The sequence below is a fragment of the Cynoglossus semilaevis genome, chromosome 2 (assembly GCF_000523025.1).
Source record: "Cynoglossus semilaevis isolate Cse_v1.0 chromosome 2, Cse_v1.0, whole genome shotgun sequence".
Taxonomy (NCBI): Eukaryota; Metazoa; Chordata; class Actinopteri; order Pleuronectiformes; family Cynoglossidae; genus Cynoglossus; species Cynoglossus semilaevis.
The window spans coordinates 1843890-1850121 of record NC_024308.1 but is presented as its reverse complement, the minus strand read 5'-3'; the positions used below and the strand labels follow the sequence as shown (position 1 = coordinate 1850121).

Below are 6232 nucleotides of genomic sequence, written 5' to 3'. Positions count from 1 at the left end.
AGCCAGTTTTCAGGTCTAACACTGATACCAGTTCAGTAGGCACGGGAGGGCGCGGCCCAGACGTCGTCTGACAGCACCAGGGCGGAAAGTCCACGGGCTGAAACACGAGGAGTCCATGACTCACTGGATGGATCTTAATCTAAAATCCGAGAGATGAAACGTGATCCTCGGATCCTCTGAAGCTGCACGACTCTCACACACACACACAGACACACACTTTTCCAGGCAGACAGAGAGAACTGAGCGGATGTGAGCTCCAGCCCTGGCTTCTGGTGAAGCCGTGCACATTTGTACAACACTTGTCGGAGGTTTGATGCCGTGGGAGAGGAGAAGAGGAGTTGACGTTGGCCACGGTCAGAGTTCACCAACAAAAATGTTTCATAAATGAGTCAAAAGCAACAACAGACGGGCGTCTCCAACAGATTCAACCAGATTTCTCGTCGTATCTGTCTCGAGCCTCGAGCTGATCGGGGTTTTCAACCATCCTTCGATAGATCGTTCTGAAATTAGCGCAGGCATCAAATCCTTAATTGAAACCTGTAAATAATATTTCTTGACTTTGCAATTAATTTTTTCTTAAACTAATGATTAGAGAGTGAGACACACACACAGAATCAAGTATAATTAGAGGAAAAAACAGTGTGAATACCCAGGACTAAATCTGTATACTATAGCACAGAGCTCTGATGTTGGGTGATGCTGTTCACCTCCAACAGCCGAATGTTCAGTTCATCATGAAACGATCCATGATTTATTTAGCGCCTTCATTTTTTTTTTTACCTAAAATGATGATAAAACTGTGTGTAACAAATGCACCGTTAGCTAAATAAATCGGTACTCCGAGCTGTGAGACGCCCGTGCCGTGTTGATGACGGGAGCCAATCAGGAAGCAGGACTGTGTACTCAGTGCTCCGTGCTGCCATGTGGCACCAAAAAGAAACAGCAGCATGAAGCTCAGCTGGAGCTACTGTAAGACGAGCGTGGCAGAAAAGTTTGACATTTATCGTCGCATTCCTGAAATGTCAAAAGAACTCCAGCCGTTTTATTGTCTACGTCTAAACCTGAGGAACCAGAGCGGCTGAAACGCCTTCAAAAACACCTCTGGCATGCATGTTAATTCACGCCAGGTGCAAAAAAAGGTACGATGTAGGATAAGACAGCTGTTACCTCTGGCAAACACAAGATAAAAAACGTCCATCTTGTCCAGATCATGTTGCACAATAACAAGCATTTGGTCCAGAGAAGAAGAAGAAGAAGAAGAAGAAGAAGAAGAAGAAGAAGAAGAAGAAGAAGAAGAAGAAGAAAATGTTTCTGATTCCCCGCCTTCTTTTCCACCTAATCTCACATTCTTCCACTTCCCACGTTTCCAAGATCATCAAGTTCTTTCCATTCACTGAAACAAATCCCTTCCGTCGAATCAACTATTTCACCTCAGGCACTGAACTTAGCCACTGTGAACAATACATAACAGGGATCAATGCTCACCAATTAGCTAAGCTCTGTGCCTTTAGCAAGTTTGCGGCCGGAGACTCACAGCGACCACAGACCTTCACGGGACACGGAGGAAACCAAGACGGAAACTTTAATGATAGCAATTTCTTTTCTTTTTTTTTTTTTTGAAGGCTAATTTTGTACCGTTTTGTCCTGTTAATGTAAAGGATTACAAACACAACAACAACAATAATAATAATAATAATAATTATTATTATTATTATTGTTGTTTTCATATGATAAAATGTTGACAACAACATTGTCTTTTATTATTATTGTTGTTGTTGTTTTTATATGAAAAAATGTTGACAACAACATTAGACTTTTTTTGCTAATTTGAATGTTGAAAGTTTATCAATCTTGCCATCTGACAGTGTGATTTTTATATTCATATCTAAAGTTAACAAACAATTCTCAGTAAAAAATATAATTCTTACTGAGAATATTTTCATCCTAAAAAAAAAAAAAAGAAAAAAAAAGAAACATGACTTATTTCCAGCAGTGGAAAAACATCAGAAGTCCAAGAACATTTCCATGTGGCTCTGATCCTCGGCGGCAGATTTACGATGATTGTTTGATTCTACAACCTCACCTTCTGATGTTCACGGAGAGACAATGACGGCGTCTGTCTCAGCCCAGTATTTATTACTCTGACTCCATGGCAACATTTTGTAGGAGACCAGTAAAAAAAAAAAAAAAAAAGGTGTTGTTCCGTGGAAACACGAGGTTGTTAGCGTCTCTTCTGCTGAGCTGTGAAGGAGTGGAAATCCCTGGCAATGTGATTTTTGTTTCTTTTTGTGCATCAAATCACCGTGCCAGGAACCCTCCCCACCACAGCCGGCCCAGAGGCTGCATGTTCCCTTCCCTGCCCTTCCCTGCCCTTTGTATCTTCTCCCAGCATCCTCCTGGGCTCCAGATGATTTTCCGTCCACGGCAGCAGCAGCAGCAGCAGCAGCTGTGAAGCACCTGTGACCTAAAAGAAAGAAAAATAAAGAGACATGTGGGGTGCATTACTGCTCCGGGAGTCCGGGTTAAAACCCTTTACATTCAGACGCCGATAATTCATGAATCACTTTAACCCGCGAGTCTGGGGTCGAAAGACGAGACGACTTATGTCTCTGGCGAAGAAAAGGGGAAAAAGAGAAGGGAAAGCGTGGAGTGTGCAGACGGTTGCACAGATTAGCAGAGAGCAGCACACGTGCAGCGGAGCTGGAACATGCGGCGTCAGCTACCTGCTCACTTTGTTTAAAGCAAATCAGCAGCAAAGAGAAACCGCCGCTTGTTTAAAAAGGCAAGAGCGAAGCAAACTGGCTGCTGCTGCTGCGGCGGCGGCGGCGGCGGGTGGACGTCAATCCTCTCACTGTAAAATGTCAGCCAAGGAGAACAGGCGCCACATGGAGGAGATCTGTGGGGTTTTTTCAGCAGATAATGAGCAAAACTATGATGAAGCAGCACAACCAGCTGTTCCCCCTCTGGTTTAATTAACAAACGAGTTTTTTTTATTTTTCCAGTGAGTATGTTGTCTCGATGTAAACGGTTGACATAAATGACAGACTTAATATGACGTGTCAGTTTGTGATTATTGGACCGGGGTCAGAAAGGTCAACAGAATACTCAAATTTGAAGGTGAGGGCCAAAAGGGTCAAAGAGGTCAACGTCGTTCAGGCAGACGGAGATGACGAAGAAGCCGATCAGTTTAATTAATTGAAGTTTTTTGTCTTTTCCAAAGTCTTCACTTCTTTCTTATTGTTATTTATTGACTGTTGAGACATCAGTCCAGTGTGATTTAGATTTTTCTCGCTTGTTTCTCATTCGCTCAGAGCTAACGTAGTCAAGCGGAGAAAGACGTAGCAGGTTAGGGCGATAGAGCTACAAGCTGCGCGTTTACAACAACAACAAAAAACAACACAGCGTTTCTGTAATATTGAGGCTTTAACAAAGTTTTCAGTCTTTTCTAAAAATAAACTTTTGGATTGTGTTACCCTTAAATTTTTTTTTTTTTTTTTAATATTTCAAAATACGGCCGCACAGAATTTGTAGAAAAATGTTGTTTTACTTTGAGGTAAAAAAGAGGTAAAAAAGGAATCGCTGATCCTTTACTACGAGTATCATCCATCCATCCATTCATCCACCCATTCATTCATCCATCCATCCATCCAATCAGAAGACTTTATAATAACCAAGAGTTTTGAAGTCAGCGTTATTGTTCTGCGCTCTGTGATTCATAAACGACGGCGACAAGTGCAAACAGGAACTCAGAGACATCAATATGTCATCGAGTCGTCAGGATAATAAATGTCTTCCACATCAAATGACGCTGCTCGGGGAGACACACACACACACACACACATGTGCCGAGTCAGCACATCTGCACTCCAATAATCCTCCAGAATGATCACAGTAATTAATAAAGCTTTGATGACGACACAATCCTACACAATAACAACAACAACAACAACAACAATCCATGACCTGGAGCTGGGGTCACTCTGTGGTTTGGGTTTGTTTTTTTTGTTTTTTTTTGTCTTCTTGTTTCACAAAGCCTCTCTTGGGGCCAGAGCCAATGTTTGAGAAACCCGGTTCTGTGCTAAGCCACAGGCCTTATGTAGGATCACAGAGTCCTTCCAGAGAGACAAATATCCCTGTCTGTCTTTCAGGCAGCTTTAAACCGTCAACCCCTCCCTGCACTGGAATCACAGGAGTCAATATTTTAGTCTGGGTTTTTATGAAACGTGGAGACGGTTGTGCTTGACTGAAGAGCCACGGTGGACGAGAGTGGACTGACTGTCTCACTGACTGTCTCACTGACTGTCTCTCTTACTGTCTCTCCTACTGTCTGCCCTACTGTCTCTTTCTCTGTCTCTCCTAATGTCTGTCCTACAGTTGCCTTCCTGTCTGTCCTACTGTCTCTCCTACTGTCTGCCCTACTGTCTGTCCTACTGTCTCTGTCCTACATTTTGTCCTAATGTCTCTATCTCTGTCTGTCCTACTGTCTGTCCTACTGTCCCTCCTACTGTCTGTCCTACTGTCCCTCCTACTGGATTCATGTTTGGGCTGCCATCTGAACCGTGGCGTCAGCGGACTCTACCTCTGTCCTACTGTCTGCCTGTCCATGCAGACTGTTATTGATTTCTGACTTGATAAATAAAACTTTTCTTTTCATCTTCTATTTCATTTCCCCTAAATATTTTCCCTAAATCTAAAAAAAAACTACAAATTAAAAAAAAAATACTGTTGCTCATGTTATATGTGACTAAAGACAGTTGTTGATCATCCAGTCTACGCTCCATGACATGAAGCAGGTCTACAGACGTCATTTCCATGTGTCCCTGACGACCAGGCTGGATTTTCATCGTCATTTGTTTGTGGTTTTTCTCTGGGTGGAAAATAAACCCCAGTCCAAACGGAGAGCTGTCCACAGACACGGCTACAGGTAAGAACAAGTCGCCACATTTAGAAAGTGCTCTGTCTGCACTCTCCGATGAATAAAATGACCTCATTCACGCAGCTGGGAGGAACTGCTGCTCGGGCAAAAGGCTGAGGGAGAGAGACAAAGAGAGAGAGAGAGAGAGAGCAGAGACGTTTGTTTGTTTTTAAAATCTAACATTTCACATCTTGTTCCTGATCCATTTTAATTTACAGGTGACAAAAAACCACAGGCCATTTGCCGAAGAGCGGGTTCTCCCGTGATGGCGCTGTTGGCAGCAGCGATGATGGCGCTGTTGGCAGCAGTGATGTGAGTGCACGGCGGTGAGTGTGGGTTCCACAGCCACGTCTGAGGCAACGTTGACGTCAACCCACATCTCTCACCTCGGTGTCGCTCTGATTTCACATCATGTTCTCACAAAAACACCGGAGCAAACAGTGGAGTGGCTGAAGGAGGGAGCGAGGTTCAACACGAGGTCCTGACTGAGATTCTACAACATCTTACCAAACTTTGTTTTTATATGAATGTTTCAAAGCACAGAGGTTTTAAAACAAGCACCAAACTCCAGCACTGATCTCACCGGGTTCAGGCTCCTTTTGGAACCTCAGTCCTTGGAGAACCAGAACCTGTTCAGACCAATAATGTTGACAACAAGTCATCGAGATTCCACAGATTATAGGAGGAGATACAGGCAGCAAACTGACTGAAAAAAAAAAGAGGTTTGTCAAAACACATCAACTCGTCTTCTCTAAACGAGAACCTCACCCTCTGTCAACGTGTCAATAATAATTCAACTCGTCTTCTCTAAACGAGAACCTGATGCTCTGTCAACGTGTCAATAATAAATTACAGTTTTTAGGGAAGAAAAAATAAATCAAACAAATCTATTTATGATCTGGTAGAACTTTTCTGTTCTTCCTCCACTGACCTCCCATTTGTCAGAACTGACTTTTTAAATTTGCCAAAACATCTGAAATTGAACACACCATCCTCTTAGTGGGAATTGAACTCCCTCCCCACTGAACTAAGATCTAAAAAAAACTTTTCAACCACTAGTTGCTCTCTCTCTCTCTCTCTCTTGACTCCAGCGCCGTCATCGTCCAGACTGGACCTCCCACGTGTCTGTAGGATGAGCATTACAGTGTCATTACCGGTGTTGGCCCGGCCCGGGCCTCATCATTTGGCTGATTGGATCAACGACTCGCTCATAAACCAGTGTCACATGTGTTTTTCTCTCATGTCCCATTAACAATAATCCACTTTGTGATACAGTCATGTCAATTCTGGGCTGTGTAATTCCACGCCGAATCAATA

General features: G+C 43.2%; 1 long non-coding RNA gene across 1 annotated transcript in view; it reads right to left on the bottom strand.

Moving 5' to 3' along the window:
* Positions 1–2166: 2166 nt before the first annotated feature.
* Positions 2167–6232, bottom strand: part of LOC112486774 (uncharacterized) — a 10950-nt gene continuing 6884 nt past the window's right edge. Inside the window, exon 2 of the long non-coding RNA XR_003049250.1 lies at positions 2167–2464. This is a non-coding gene — a long non-coding RNA (uncharacterized LOC112486774). The remainder of the gene's footprint in view (positions 2465–6232) is intronic.